The 17,216-nt window shown below is 40.8% G+C and overlaps 1 pseudogene; it reads left to right on the top strand.

Annotated features, from left to right (window-relative positions):
• LOC150040010 (piezo-type mechanosensitive ion channel component 2-like) overlaps nt 1-17,216 on the top strand; it is an 87,848-nt pseudogene that overhangs the window by 50,253 nt on the left and 20,379 nt on the right.

The following is a 17,216-nucleotide window of genomic DNA, read 5'->3' as shown; positions in this document are numbered from 1 at the left end:
ACAAGACAATGCCTGACGATTAAGTTAAGGAGTGCTTTTTTGTGAATAGTCAACAAAAAAGACAAAACTTAGTCATTTCCATTCAAAACAGCAAGTAAACAGGTACTACTTGCCTATAATCCTAGCTACTCAGCTGAGATCTGAGGATCTTGGTTTGAAACCAGTAGGACAGAAAAGTCCATGAGAAAAAAAAGTCCATGAAACTCACTAACAAAAATCATCTCCACTTAACTATCAAAAATCCAGAAGGTGTGGCTCAAGTGGCAGAGCACCAGCCTTGAGTTGAAAAATCTAGACGATAGCACCCAGGTTCTGAGTAAGTCCAGTATCAGCATATGTGTTTCTGTGTCTGTGTATGTGTGCATATACACATATACACATGCGCACTTGAGCTGCCATAGCCTCCCAAGATGGGACTCAGTAAAAGCAGAGCCTTAAAATAAGTGTTCCTCTCTAAGAATACCAACATCCCAAATCTGGCTTGCTTCAGACACTCTGAATGTTAGAAATAATAATACATTTGCTGGGGCCGGGAGTTTGGCCTAGTGGTTAAAGTGCTTGCCTAGCATGCACGAAGACCCGGGTTCGATTGCTTGGTACCACATACATAGAAAAAGCTGGAAGTGGTGCTGAGGCTCAAGTGGTAGAGTTCTAGCCTTGGAAAGTCCAAGGACAGTGCTCAAGTCCTGAGCTCAAGCCCAGGACTGGCAAAAAAAAATACATTTGCTTTAAGATGAAATAAAAATAGCCATTAAAAGCTATCTGACCAGGGCCGGGAGTTTGGCCTAGTGGTAGAGTGCTTGTCTAGCATGCACAAAGACCCGGGTTCGATTCCTCGGTGCCACATACATAGAAAAAAAGCCAGAAATGGTGCTGAGGCTCAAGTGGAAGAGCTCTAACCTTGAGAAAATCCAAGGACAGTGCTCAGGCCCTGAGCTCAAGCCCAGGACTGGCAAAAAAAAATAAAAAGCTATCTGACCAAAAAGATTAGTCTTCAGGATATGTTAAGAATGCCTACAATCAACAGATGTTGATTTTATTAACCCAGTAAAGGAATACATACAAAATAATTCACAGACCTGTAAACAAAGGTGTTACAAAGGTGATCAGCTTCAATAGTAATACAAGAAACAAACGAAACGTCACGTAGTGACTTTCAGTGTTGTTTATGTTGTTTTGAACATTGTTGCTTACCTACTGGATTTGCAAGAGCCTGAGCATTTCATGTGTCACGGTTCGGGAGTTGATGATATGTGCTCACACGTGGAGAAGTGTTAGGAAGGAGTTTATATGGAAGAACCTAGTGAGCATTATGGAGAATGAATCAGTCCCACTCTCAGATATGTGCCTTGACTTCAGCAAAATTTGTATCTGTGAATCACATATTTAAGACTATCCATTGGGAAAAATCATATCTATCAAATATTATTTGTTAAAAACAGCAATTTGGAAATGTTCTTCATGTGTCTCTAGAAAGAAGAAAAATGTGTATATTGTGTTACCAATGAATTACAGAACACTGTTCAGTAGTTTCTTGACATATTTTTAAGTGAAAAATATCACTCTGGAAATGGCATTTACCTAATGCAATGATTCATGAAACAAACAAACAAAAAAAACCACAGACCATACTTTGCACTTTCATGGGTGCAGAAAACAGTGTCTAAATGCAAGAGAAATATCACAAAGAATTCTGCACTTGTTTTATGGATAACATAACCCTTGTGAGTGAGGGAGCCTTAGCCTCATCTCCTCTAGCTTTATGCTTTACAAAGGGAGTGTGATCATTCATTCCTTATGCAATTAAAAAGTAGTGAAAGAGAAAAGGTGAAAAGTAAAAATTTCTTCAACCCCAAACCCTTCTTTCTTTTAACCTTTCTTCTCCCTGATATCATCTGGCAGCATTCATTTTAAGGTACTTCATTTGTTTGAAAAGATAAAGTTGATGCACACTTGAAAGTAGTACACAAGTGGTAATAAAGCAGGGCACAATCCGCCCCAACCCATGCCTTGGGGCCCGGCCTCTATGCCCACAAATCCTCACTTCCCCACATGCATATACTTTCTTTATTAGTTTTTCAAAAATGAGTTGATACTGCACAAATTACTGAATTTTCACGAACAATACATCAAAACAATGTTCTGACTGTGAAACTATGTCATTTTAATAGTTCAAAAGGCTCCATAATATATACATGCATAATTATTTCCATTATTTCAAAAAGATTGTATCTAGACAATCTTTTTTTGTGAACAAAAAGATTATGTCTAGTTTTTTTATCCACATTGAACGAGTGAGAGTAGATATCCTTTGTTTTGTGTATATGTGTGTATGTAGCGCACATACATGTTCATGTATGTGCATGCATGTGTGTTAAAAGTATAGCAAAAGTTAAGAACATACACTTCTAACAGAGCATGTTCTCAAACGTGGGAAGTCTACGTATATCCCTACGTGTGTTAGGTCAAGAAAAATGCATTTCCTGTACCTCTGTATTCCAAAGACATCACTGCTTTTTAAAAATGTTTGAAAATGGAGTTTTGGGCGAAAAGTCCCAGTTCAGAATTTCCAGTCAAAGTGGACTGGACCATCTATTCCTGTCTCTACACTTGGATTACAGAGAGGAGTTTGATGGTTTACAGAAAAAGAAAGTTGGGGTGGGGAGTTTGGCCTAGTGGTAGAGTGCTTGCTGAGCATGCACAAAGACCCGGGTTCGATTCCTCTGTACCACATACATAGAAAAAAGCCGGAAGTGGTGCTGAGGCTCAAGTGGTAGAGCTCTAGCCTTGAGAAAGTCCAAGGACAGTGCTCAGTTCCTGAGCTCAAGCCCAGGACTGGCAAAAAAAAAAAGAAAAGAAAAAGAAAAAGGAAGGCTAAGGAAGCCAAGTGACACTGAAATTGCCCCTGGGGTATTTGTATGCATGTTAGGGAAGATGGGGCCAGACATGTGATTAAATGATCCTGGCCAAAGGTGTGCTCAGGTTAATGGTTGGTTTGTTTCCCAGGATGTTGGGTAGTGTCCGGTCACAATAAGAAGGCTTCAGTTGTCTGAGAGACAGCTTCTGCTATTGTCCCAAGATGTTTACGAATTGTTGGTGTCCTTCCTGAAATCTCAAGGTGATGACCAGAGGAGAGAATTACTAAGAGAAAAATATTAAAAATGGCAGAGAGGGGCAGAGAAGCTTACCAAGATTAACAATAACAGTAGTACCAGCATTGTACTGGTGTAAAAGGAATCAATTTCATCTTCTTTATTAAAGAATTTATTAACATTGATTTTTACATCATATTTCAAATGGCATGTTTAACAAACAAGTGCTCAAGAAGGGAATCTCTATAAACAATCACTGGCACATAGTTTTTTAGAACATAATCAAAATTAGGCTAAGGGTTTGTATATCATAGCGATTTCATCTTTGTTGAACTCACTTGACAGGCCCAGTGGAATGGGAAGATCGTGAAGATGAACCAGTCAAGAAGAAATCTGATGGACCAGGTAAGAAAGTAAAGGCAAAGATAAAGAAATTTGAAGCTGATTCTTGGCCAGATGGCAGAGAATGGAAGGCTGCCCTACCTGGAGTAAATCCCCGAGTTTCTGGACTGAAGCAAAATAATCAGCGAGCTCCAGCAACTCATCTCTCTTAAGACTGAGCAGTGATTCTGAGAGCAGAGCTGACCTCTGCACCACTGAGTAAAAATGCTGTCTGTTTATAAAACTTTTCCTGTAAGTACTTATAAAAGGCGTTTCAGAAACAAGTGCTATGCCTCACAGAAAGCAGTAGAATTAAGACACACACACACACACACACACACACACACACACTGTCTATTAACTTTTCTGTTTCCTTTTCTTTGCATAATCTTTTTAAGTTTGCTTTTCTCATTGATCACAATAACCATATCTATTTATGTGGCACAGTGTGATATTTAGATACATATTTATAAAAGTGTGATGACGATATCAGAGTAATTAACACATCTATAACCTGACAAATTAATCATTTCTTTATGTTAGTAGCATTCACTATTCTCTCTTCTAGCTAACATATACTATAAATGATAGAGTAAATGCAGAAAGAAGAAAGTGAATGTCTGATGAATAGGACTAGGGAGAATCTAAATGCCCCAGAAGCTTCAGAGCAACCCATTCCTTTTGAGAGGAGAACCAAAACCTCGTAAGAGTGACTTGCTCCGGATCCTAAGAAATAGAGATGGGTAGAAGCCTGTTGTGCTCAGCTTTGGTGCAGTCACAACACCACTCTGGTAGTTCTCTGCCAGGGAGGATGGTTTCTCCATGCAGGATGGAAAGAATAAACGCAAAAACAAAATCTGGGCTGGGAGTGTGGCCTATGGGTAGAATGTTTGCCTAGCATGCATGAAGCCCTGGGTTTCATACACAGAAAAATCCAAAAGTGGTGCTGTGGCTCAAGTGGTAGAGCACTAGCCTTGAGCTGAAGAACTCAGGGATAGCACCCAGGGCTCAGAGGTCAAGTTCCACAATTGACCAAACACACACACACACACACACACACACACACACACACACACACACACACAGAAAACAAAAAAAAATCTATGAATGAATATGCTGAGTAGGGCAGAAAACATGTAAATCTCTCCATCTTGAGCTTCAAAACGACTGCACACAGTACTTAACAGACAGGATTGTCCCAAGATTGTCTCCTACTCCTCAGGCAAATACTAAGCTTCCAAAGCCTCCATTTTCTAATTCAGGCACCCTTACTTCCATTACTCCCAGGCTGCATTACCACATAATTGAATGTGCATGTTTGCAGAGCTAGGCATCATATTAGTGACATAAAGCTTTATACAACTTTTTCCAGCATTTCAAATTGCAATCTTCTTTGACAGGCACTTTTCCAAGTTCTATTGCCATAGTAACTTGTTTAACTCCTTTAAAATTGACCGGGTATCAATGACTCATGCTGGTAATCCTAGCTACTCAGGAGGCTGAGACCTGAGAATCACAGTTCAAAGTGAGCCTGGGAACAAAAGTCTATGAGACTCTTATCTCCAATTAACCACCAGAAAACTTGAAGTGGCATTGTGGCTCATAGTATAGAGTGCTAACCTTGAACCAAAGAGCTCAGGGATGCACCCAGGCCCAGAGTTCAAGTCCCACAACTGACAAAACTAAATAAAACAACAACAACAACAAAAACTCTTACCCACATTTAATGAAGAAGGAACTGAGACATAAAGAAACGTGCTTTCTTTTTGTGGTTTTACTGGGATTTGAACTTGGGGCTAATCACTTGGCAGCATGTGCTGTACCACTTGAATCACTACACAGCACAGAAAAATGCAGCTGAGGTTTGTATTCTAGCAGTTTGCAGCTGAGGTTTGTATTCTAGCAGTTTGAATCCAGAATCTGAGTTCTTCATCACTACCTCTGCTGCTCTGGGACTCAAAAGTTATTTTTTTTTATTGCCAGTCCTGGTCTTGAGCTCAGGGCCTGAACACTGTCCTTGGACTTTCTCAAAGCTAGAGCACTATCACTTGAGCCTCAGCACCACTTCCAGCTTTTTTTTCCCTATGTATGTGGTACTAAGGAACGTGGGTATTTATGCATGCTGGGCAAGCACTCTACCACTAGGCCAAACTCCAGGCCCCAGTTAATTTTTTTTAAAGTCCTCTCCTTCCCATTTCTAATTCTTGTTGCTACCTCAGCTCTTGAGTCTGCTTTAACATCACCTCTAGCAAAGCAAAACTGTAATGTCATCATTGTGTTTATTTTTGCTACTTCTGGTAAAATGGGGACATTTGTCTTGTAGTACACACTGTAAATTATTGTTGAACAAGTGATGAAAAAGGGAATAAAGTGATCAAATGTTTTATGGCCAATAACAAATACCACTTGAAAGAAGTAATTATACATAGTAGAAAAATCTAAGTTCTCAAAACTTAAGAAGCTGCTAAAGCAAACTGGTGAATTTAACCCTAATTTACATTCCCTTTTGTGTCTACGTGAAGCATCTGTAGGCCCAACTACACTTGGGTTGTCACCACTTGCATTGGCCAAGGTCATTTTAAGGCAGCAGGGGTGGGGAGAGAAATTTAAGCATTCTTGGCTTCTTCCTCAGAATTGTTCTTCTGTGGCATCTGCTAGGACCTCATTTCCCTTCTTTGCCTAACAAAGGAAACTCTCTTCCAGCTTCCTAAAATGCAGCTCCTGGAAGACCCTCCCTCATTTTGATTCCATATTTAAAGCATGCGACATACTATTTCCATACCCTATGTATACTGAAGTGATTGCTACAGTCCAACAAGTAACTCTAACCATCACCCCAGACTCAACTTTTTTTTTTCATTTGTCAGTCATGAGGCTTGTACTCTGGGCCTGGGCACTGTCCCTGAGCTCTTCAGCTCAAGGCTATCGCCCTACCCTGGAGACACAGCCCCACTTCCAATTTTCTAGTGGTTAATTGGAGATAAGAGTCTCAGGGACTTTAGTGCTCAGGGCCAGCTTTGAACTACCATCCTCTGATCTCAGCCTCCTGAGTAGCTAGGATTACAGGCGTGAGCCACTGTGCACAGCTTGAGTTAACTTTTCGTGTGAGCACATACAGTCTACTCATTAGTAACTTTGCAGCACTTTTTATATTACTAATTACGGATGCATATGTACCACACAGCCAATCTGCGTAAGTACAGGTGTGTACTCTTTGAGCTACTTGATTCCTTTCCCATTTCCGCCTTTCCCAGGATTCAATTCTACCCCGTGAGCTTGACTAGCTTAGGTTCCATATGTGAATGAGATCATTCAGCATTTATTTATCAGCATTCAACTTATTTCATTTAAGGTCCTTCATGTTCATCCATGTGGTTGTAAGTGACAAGATTTCCTTCCTTCTTAAAAAATTAATACTTGAAAGAATAAGGTCCCTATAGCTGTGGAAACATCTCAGACTTTCCTCAGAAGTCAAGAGCTCATATATAAATTTCTTAGCATGCTGGGGGTGGCTTATTTGCTTTGTCAATACTTGGGGAATATGTTTGTACTCTGAACAGTGCAACCATGTGACAGCTCCTTATTCCCCAGTCACAGCCACAGAATAGGATGAAAACCCACCTGTAGCAGGACTCCCAAAGCTTTGATTGGTGGGAGAAATCAATCCCAGGTGCAGAATTTTGTGGCGAGCCCAACTTGGGTGAAGCTAGAGCATTCAACAACAACAGCAACCCTATAATATATATATATATATATGTATATACCTATATATACATAGCCTTTTGTCAATGTAATGAACTCTTCATGAAAAAAGGAGGATGGCCTGGGATGTGGCCTAGTGGTAGAGTGCTTACCTAGCATGCACAAAGCCCTGGGTTCAATTCCTTAGTACATGCACAGAAAAAGCCAGAAGTGATGCTGTGACTCAAATGGTAGAGTGCTAGCCTTGAGAAAGCCCAAGGACAGTGCCCAGATCCTGAGATCAAGTCCCAAGACTGGAAAAAAAATAATGTACAGCCCTGCATGACACCAAAATCACTTGTGGTACTGTGTTTCTCCTAGATAACATCATCAAGAGGATATTTAATATTCTGAAGTTCACCTGGGTCCTGTTCCTGGCAACTGTGGATAGTTTCACCACCTGGCTTAACTCCATTTCAAGGGAGCACATTGACATATCAACTGTGCTGAGGATTGAGAGGTGTATGCTGACCAGAGAGATTAAGAAGGTAATACTGTGGCCATGATTATTTGAGCTTGTTGCCAAACATTTCAACTCCTTTCTTCTTGGTTTTGGAATAGTTGCATAGACATAATGAGCTACAAAACTTGCCTACAGGTCATGAGCACCTTCTACACATAGATTATTCATTCTCCCTTCTCCCCTCCTCAGAGTTCACAGATATATAGACTTTGCTGTAGCCTATAAAGAACTTCAATTAATCTTTGGAAAAATTCAGATGAGTATAGCAACAATAAAGTATACCATAGTCATGAACAGCTTATAAATTCTATTCAGAAATAGTAGCCTGTTTCTGGAAAAGCACTATGACCGAGACATCATCACCCATGTACCAAAGGCTTCCTCTTTAGAATTATCTAGTGATACTGAGTGGCATTAATGCTCATCTTCCCTAACAGGGTGTATTTAGGCCAGCTATGTGTAAGTACTGAGCATTGCTGATCTGGTATAGAGTGGTCCCCAGGAATGATGGTGACACCCCCCCTTTCTCCACAGGGCAATGTGCCAACCCGGGAAAGCATCCACATGTACTACCAGAACCACATCATGAACCTCTCCAGAGAGTCAGGACTGGACACCATTGACGAGCACCCGGGAGCCACCTCGGAGGCACAGGCAGCCCGCAGAATGGATAGCTTAGATTCCCATGACAGTATCTCCAGGTACTGAACTTCCCAAAATGTGGGTTTTCTTGGCCCCAGGTAAATGCAGTCAGTGGCATCACACCTGAGATGAGGATGGGTGAAAAATGAAAGTCAAAAAGGTGCCTCGTGCCCCTGGCCCTACAGGTGATGTATTCCCACACTGCAGTGTTGAAAGAACCTCGTTCCCTAGACCCTCTAATGAAAAGCAGGCGGTGATGTTGAGTACAATTCACAGGCTCAGTGGTGAGATTTCCAAGCTTGAAGTAAAGCACAGTAGCCCCTTCCCAACCTCTAAATTACTCTTGGGTCAGGCCTCCAAAACATTTGCTTCATCAAGAATCTACCCTGCTCCTTTCTGCCTTCTACTGCTTTCCTTAAATGTTTCTGCTGACAATGGTTCCAAAAAAAGCTTTCGTTCTGTTAGCTTGTTTCTATTTTCTCTGGACTTTGCAGCAGACCTACGCACTGACCTCCATGCAGCTGGACTCCATGCGGATAGAGGCAGGCTCTGCTGCAGCACTCAAGCTGTACCTTAGCATCTTACCAGATGCTATGTGCTTCTCTAGCCAGATATTTCAAAGACAAGAGGGAGTTACCGAGCAGTTACAGAGCAATCCCTTTGAAGGAAAAATGGGTATGACCTAGGATGCTTAGCTGACTGAAACAATTGCACGTCGTAGTCTTCTGCTAGCTCAGAATGTTATCCCTGAGGATATCTGTATGTTTACTTTTGTTTTCATAAATTTTGTTGTACATCACCTATTCCAGGCCAGTTCCTGGGCTCAATTCTAGCCAAACACAAATAGATAAGGGACTAACCCACTAGATACATGATGTGAGCCTGGGAAAATCTGAGACACTTCCATTGTCTCCTCTAGTACGTGCTGAGATGAGAAAGTGCACACTGGAACTATCATCACGAGTTATATCTCAGGGCTAAGGAAGATGCTAAAGGCTAGGGTGACATTTCTCCATTTCCAGATGAAATGGGGAAAGGGGGATTGAGACCATTCAGTCAAAACCAAAACCCCAAATAGAAACTGGAAATCAAAATCGAAATGTCTGGGAGAAGTGGTTTAAAAATAATTGTTCCTTTTACCCTGAAGGACTTGTTTTTGAACTAGTACTCAATTGCAATATTTTAGCTTCTCTGATTCAGCCTGTTATTTTTTCTACTCCACAATTATCTATGGATGCAAATAGATTTATATTTTTTAGCATGGAAAGATAATTGTTATAGATATATCTGTTGCTGTTATATGTACACATTTTTGTCTGGGCTACAAACTCAAGTTTTAAAATAGTATATATTCCAATTTGTATTCTTTATTGTTATTATAAAGATGATATTCAGTGGGGTTACAGTTACATAAGTCAGGTAACAAGTATCTTTTGGGAGGGTAGGATATGGGGCTTGAACTCAGTGCTTGGACACTGTCCCTGAATTCTTTTCCTCAAGGCTAGCACTCTATGACTTTTTAAATTTTTTACTTTAGGCTGGAAATGTGGCCTAGTGGTAGAATGCTTGCCTAGCAGGCCATTAAGTCCTGAATTTGAGTCCTCAGTACCACATAAACAGAAAAAGCCAGAAGTGGTGCTGTGGCTCAAGTAGTAGAGTCCTAACCTTGAACAAAAGAAGCTTAGGGACAGTGCCCAGGCCCTGACTTCAAGATCCAGGTCTGGAAAAAAAAGTTACTCTTTATTGTTATTATAAATGTGATGTTCAAAGAGATGGCAGTTATATGAGTCAAGTAATGAGTACATTTCCTTTGTGCAGTGTCTTATTTCACCTTGCTCTCTCCCAGTCCCTTCTTCCTATCTCTACCCACAAATTGTATAGTTCACCTTCATCAGCATCCAGCGAACTCCACTGCTGCACTTTCGCCCCTTTTCCTTTGAGTTCTCTACCCCCTCATCCTCCAGAAAATATACACATGAATACACCATACACAAATGAGTACATTTCTGTTTGGACAATGTCACTCTTTCCCTCACTCTCTCTCGCTCTCTCTCCTAGTTTTTCCCTCCTGTCCCCCATCCACAAGTTGTCTAGTTCATTTTCAACATAATGTCTAGTGAGTATCATTGCTTTATTTGTTCACCTTTGTCCGTCTATTTCTGTGCCCCCCCCCAGCCCCGCTTACCCTCCCAGAGACAGAGAAACAAACAAACAAACAAGACAAGTAAAAGAAAGCAAAAGGAACAGGGGCTGAGAATTTAGCCTAGTGGTGGAGTGCTTGCCTAGCATGCACGAAGACCCGGATTCGAGTCCTTGGTACCACATACATAGGAAAAAAAAAACTGGAAGTGGTGCTGAAGCTCAAGAGGTAGAGCTCTAGCACTGTCCAAGGACAGTGCTCAGGCACAGAGCTCAAGCCCAGGACTGCCAAAAAAAATAAAAAAAGGAACAACAAGGGAAAAACCTCTTGTTTCCATTCCTGGAGGCCCAGCAGTCTTCTTAAATTTATTTTTTAGTAACATGTCTCTATATCTATAAATCAATGTACTTCAATGAAATCTCTGTTCTCTCCTTAATTTGCTTTAATGCCAAAACTTAAGATTCATTTAACTCACATTCTGTCTAAACTCTCATGTATTACATTTTATCTCACCAAGCAATCAGTGCTAAGGATGTAGCTCTTGCATGCTAAGTATGTATGAGGCCCTGGGATTGGACCCTAGCATTGTAGTCAGAACAGAACAACAATCAGAGTGAACATGAGCAGGTGAACACACATACACGCACAGGTATAGTGTTCAGGATGGTAGAGCAATGAACATTCTGATTGTGTTGAGTACTAACTACAAGGTCCATATTCATCCACTTTAGAGCCTGTTTATAAACAAAAACCTCTCATAAATAAAGGCACACATCTTCTGAGAAATGTTCCATCACCTACCCACTCATCCATCTACCCACCCACCTTTTACTCACTTACCAGTCCATCCCTCCATCTGTCTGTCTAATCTCATGTCCATTTACTCACCCCATCCATCCATTTGCTTCATATTTAAAAATGCGTACTGCCCTCAGTTTTTTTGTTTTTTGTTTTGTTTTGTTTTTTTTGCCAGTCGTGGGCTTGAGCTCAGGGCCTAAGCACTGTCCTTGGATTTTCTCAAGGTTAGAGCTCTTCCACTTGAGCCTCAGCACCATTTCTGGCTTTTTTTCTATGTATGTGGCACCGAGGAATCGAACCCGGGTCTTCGTGCATGCTAGGCAAGCACTCTACCACTAGGCCAAACTCCCGGCCCAAAGACATTCTTTTTTTTTATTTTTTTTTGGGCCAGTCCTGGGCTTGAGCTCAGGACCTGAGCACTGTCCTTGGACTTTCTCAAGACTAGAGCTCTACCACTTGAGCCTCAGCACCACTTCTGGCTTTTTTCTATGTATGTGGTACCAAGGAATCGAACCCGGGTCTTCATGCATGCTAGGCAAGCACTTTAACCACTAGGCCAAACTCCCGGCCCTGCCCTCAGTTTTTGAGCAAGGCTTTTCTGTGTATGTCTAGGGTGGACAGAATCTAACCCAAACAATAGCTTTTCAGGTGCCAAATTTAAAAGGTTCGGGTAGCTCTGCCTTATTTATGCAAAAATAAAATCATATTCAGTTCAAATTATTTCCTTCTACACAATGAAGGATCTTATTCTATATATGCATACTATGTTATTCCATTGTTATCTTTCCTTCAAGAAAGTATGTTGTCTCTAATGTGATTTATAATGTTTTCTTAAATGTCTGTTTTTAACATTTTTGTCTTGTTTTATAATAAAGGGATTGTTTTTGTCCCTAAGATATCTAAATGGAAAGGAAAATTAATGGAATAGTTTTTTTTCATGAGTTAGTACATTGATGGTAATGGTAGCATTAACCCCTTGTTAAAGAGGCAAGACACATATCATTGTGAAATTGTGTAATATTTTTGTAAAAAAAAAATAAGGATTTCTTCAGCTTTCTGAAAACCCTACCTGGACTTGCTTGAACAAATAGTTTGATACGCATATATACAGAGAGAGAACAAAGAAAACTGAAATAGTTCACAAAGAAAACCTGCATGATTCGTATACTAGTGGTTCTTAACTCTAAAATTTATACCTTGTCTAAGGAGATTAACTGAATACACATCAAAAGTGAGGAGGAAAAAAAAGGGGTAAACTGGTAAAAATAAAGTCATGAGATTGATTTTTAATTAGGTACTATACTCATGATCAAAACCTATGAGTTAGCCACACACTGGTAGCTCAAGCCTATAATCCAAGCCTTTCAGGAGACTGAGATATGATGATCATGATTCAAAGCCAACCCTGGCAGAAAGTTTATGAGGCTCTTATCTCCAATTAACTATGAAAAAGCCAGAAATGAGGCTATAATTCATATGGTACATCACCAGCTTTGAGTAAAAAGCTAAGAGGCAACAAGTCCTGAGTTCAAGCCTCAGTACAGCATATGAGAGAGAGAGAGAGAGAGAGAGAGAGAGAGAGAGAGAGAGAGAGAGAGAGAGAGAGAGAGAGAGAACAAACTTGTGAGTTTGGAGATATTGGAAATTATTGGTTGCTTTGAGTTAAACACTGTCAAAATATCTCCCAAATTATAAAGTAGTAAGTCAACAAATATGCTAGGAAACTGTAACCATTAAAAATTGGTCTGGTCTGTAATGTATTTTGATTTTAAACTCACAAAAGAGGAGATACAAGAAGTCCATTTTGTTGGGAGCTAGGTGAGTTTTTGTGCTGACTGAGCCTCATTTTCAATTTATACTTTAGAACTTCCAAATTTTCCAGCAGAAATTGGTCAATGCTAAGGTCTCCATGAAGTTATAATGCTAGAAAATAGCAGTGTCTTCCCCAGGAGAGATTCTTCCAGTGGAAGCTGGCTCGGATCTTTCATTCCTGGGACAGGTCTAGTGACCTGTCACTAACCTGGCTTTGCTAGGATTCCTTTATTATTTTCTTTTAGTACTCTGACTTTTTATATTGGTTGATATCTTGGTATATGTCAAACCAGTATCTTTTCTGTGTACATTGTTTGGCTTAACCAAATATCATTCAGAAAACGGTGGGAAAAGTCAGTTTTGTGGCATTATTCCAGAGCATTCTGGTGAATTTTTTCAAAAGAAAAGTGAAATTCATTCAAATTGTATGCAAAATTAATTTTCTTGTTTATGCAATTGGGTTGATAAATGTTCTCGGTGAACTTAGTGTTACCCTTTCCAGAGAAATCTCATTTTTTTTGGTCAAAAACAAAAGAACAACTCCATTGCAATCTTATAATGATAGAAAACCTACCTTTTGAGAGAATGACTGAAACATATAATTATTCTGTTTCCCTGGCCCACCCAGAAAGTGTCATTTGAAAATTTATTATCGCCAATGTATTTTTTTTTAATTCCAGCCTTCTTCTATTTTGTTAGCCTGCTAAACAGGTCCTCGCGGCTGCGTGGTCAGGTTTGGTGGTGGTGTTGATTGTGTTGTGCGTTATTTGCTTGGCAGTGTATAGGTTGGTTGATTATATGTGAGCTGATGGACCAGTGGTCTTTTAACTCTGTGTTTCTATAACTGTTTGCGATGCTAGCTGCTACACCGAAGCCACCATGCTGTTCTCAAGGCAGTCTACCCTTGATGACTTAGATGGACAAGACCCCGTTCCTAAAACAAGCGAGCGTGCTCTGCCTAACCTCCGTAAAATGCTCAGCATGGACTTGTCTTCCTCTTCAGCTGACAGTGGCAGTTTAGCATCAAGGTGCTTAACTCGTTCGTGCATGCTTTGTTCTGAAATCTGGTTCCCTTCCCCCTTGATGTCTTTGCAGAGATAAGTTTTATCATGTATGTTGAGTTTCTTTCTTAGCTTGCCTTGGAAGCATGTGCACGACTAACAAAAACAGAACTGTAGCCCCTTCTGAGGCTGACTGTCCCCCAGTGTCCATGACACTAACCCCACTTCAGTTTTGTCTATCAGGGCATTCTTTAAAATTCTGACTGTAAATACTCATGTGTAAGCATGCTACCTATACTTGATTTACAGGTTCTATTGGCAGCCTTCATATGGCGAAACCTCAGGAATTATAGAAACTTTTTCTTAGGATTTAACCCAAGGAGACATACTCTACAAAAGAACACACCCTGAAAAGCTGTCGTGCATAGCCATTTTTAGTTGATTCCGAATAAATCTGCCAATGTCTTATGTGTGTAGCTAACCTAAAAGTCATACCCAGGCAAATAAGTCACACCTATAATCCCAACTAACCCAAGAGGCAAAGATGAGATGGTTCACAATCGGAGGCCAACCCTAGCTAAAAAGGTCATGAGCGAGCCTCCATCTCAACCATTAAACTGGTCCTTGGTGGTATGTGCCTGTCATCCTAGCTAGATGGGATGTACAGACAGGAAGATATGGTCCAGGGCAGCCTGAGCACGCCTTGAGGCCTATCCAGAAAACTGAAACAAAAAGCCTGAGGACATGGCTTAACAAGGCTGGATGACTGCCCATCAACTAGAAGTCCCAAGATCAAACTCCAGCACCACACACCACACACAAAAAAGAGCCAGAATGTTTTACCACTGCCTTTTTAAGAGAATATTATTTCGAATGTATCTCCATTGTAGGCTGCCACTTGTTTTGTTTGCAATGAAGACTTTGTAAATATTTATTAATATGAATCAATTGTACAAAGAGGCTTCGTTGTGATATTTAAACATGCATGTAAGATACTTTCATCAAAATCATCCCAACCACGTTGCTGGTTTTTTTTAGCCCACCCCTCTCATTTTTAACAGTTTATGATGAACTTCATCATTTAATGTTCATCCACATATAATAGCTTATGTTTTTATTGAATCCTGTCCCCTGCAAAGGTAACTACTTAGAAATGAATTATCTGTAAACAAAGCCAAGACATTTTAAAAAAAAAATATTTTAGGGGTAGGTGCCAATGGTTCAGCCTGTAATCCTAGCTTCTCAGGAGGCTGAGATCTGAGGATCAAAACCCACCCAAGCATGAAAGATTATGAGACTCATCTCCAATTAACTACCAAAGGAGCCAGAAGTGGAACTCTAGCTCAAGTGGTAGAGCTCTAGCACTGATTTAAAAAAAAAAAAGTGCTCAGTGCCAGGTCCGGAATTCAAACTTCAGGACACACACATACATACACACACACACACACACACACACACACACACACACACACACACACACACGTGTATAGATAGATAGATAGATAATATATGTGTTATATATATATATATTAGTGTGTTTAAGGATACCAGATAGATTGTGCTTATCCTGACATGAAAATAACCCAGTCTAAAAGAAATGTAACTCTGATAGCTCATGGTGGCAAATTTGATGATGCTTACTTTGATTTCTGGCAGCTGTGGGGATCACTACAACACTGCATGCTGCAGGATGTAGGCTGGGGGTTTGGTTGGAGCTTGCTGACTTCTGAAGGAGCCCATAGCCTTCAGGCTCTCATGTGATACCCCCCCAACCTTAGGAACTCTGCTTACCTTGACTCCCAAACATTAGGAAGTCAGAACTTGGGTAGGGTTGCTCCTATAATCTGAAAATCCATGGGGTAGTGAGACAATGTCTCTGCTTGTTAGAGAGCTATATCTAGAGGAGGTAGGTATCTAGTGAATCTCTTGTTAGGCCTTGCATTCCCGGAGCTGTCTACATGATGTGCATTCTTAAGACCAAAGCTCTGAGCAAGTTTAAGGGTTCGACCTGGTTCTTCTGTCACAAGATGCCATGTGGGCTCTTCCCTGCTCATTCATACTCATTGGCATGAGTACATACCAATAAAAATAGATTTTATCTGTACATTTGAAGATCTCCATGTTTCTAGGGCCTACTTGCTCATGTATTTCATGTAGACACGAGTGCATACTTCAGAATCTAACAAATTATATACACCCTCCACCAGGCTCCAAATAATCCTGTCCTCTTCGGAGGTGGGGAGAAGTCCTCAGGCTTCCTCCACCTCCAACGAAAGGACACAGCAACATAGGCATGTCAGGAATGGCCTCGCATGGCTTCTCTGTTTTCTGTTCCAACCTTTCCTGCATGCAGATAGGGAAAGCTGGACAAAAAGGGTGGAAAGGAAAGGGAGGAGACAGGGGAAAGTATACCATGGCCACAGCGTGTAGAGAAATTCTGAAAGAGAGACCAATAAGTAATAGTACACAGATGCCTTTAGGAGCCTGGAAGAGAAAGGACAACATCCCAGAGTATAGCGGGCCATGAGAGGGAAGCCATACTGAGAAGGTAAAGATTTCCAGAAAAATGACTGCAGCTCATGGGAGCTGTTGGTCAGTAATCACTGGGTCAGCTCAGCTGGCGATCACTCCTCTCATCCCAGTCGATCTGAGTGGGTCCTTTACGTAGGACTGAGAGTAGAACATATCTTAATTTAAAAAAAAAATGTGGGGCCGGGAGTTTGGCCTAGTGGTTAAAGTGCTTGCCTAGCATGCATGAAGACCCGGGTTCGATTCCTCGGTACCACATACATAGAAAAAAGCCGGAAGTGGTGTTGAGGCTCAAGTGGTAGAGCTCTAGCCTTGAGAAAGTCCAAGGACAGTGCTCAGGCCCTGAGCTCAAGCCCAGGACTGGCAAAAAAAAAAATGTGTGGCACTAGCATGGCTTGTTCTTTGCATCTCCACTCCTCTCTTCTTCAGAGACATCTGCTGATGGGTAGGCTATGCTGACTAGATGATGATGATTTAGAAATAAACCCCAAAGCTCATGGCTGTGAACTTTGTTTGAAAAAAATATATATATATAGAGAGAGAGAGATAAGCCTCTGTACATAGATGAAATTTGCATCTTGAGAGAAATGTGACTTGCTTCGGTTTTGAACGGGGTC

The sequence above is a fragment of the Megascapheus bottae genome, unplaced genomic scaffold (genome assembly GCF_031878675.1).
Source record: "Megascapheus bottae isolate mThoBot1 unplaced genomic scaffold, mThoBot2.hap1 HAP1_SCAFFOLD_309, whole genome shotgun sequence".
NCBI lineage: Eukaryota > Metazoa > Chordata > Mammalia > Rodentia > Geomyidae > Megascapheus > Megascapheus bottae.
Note: the sequence above shows the minus strand (reverse complement) of the source record. Positions and strands in the feature narration are given on the sequence as shown.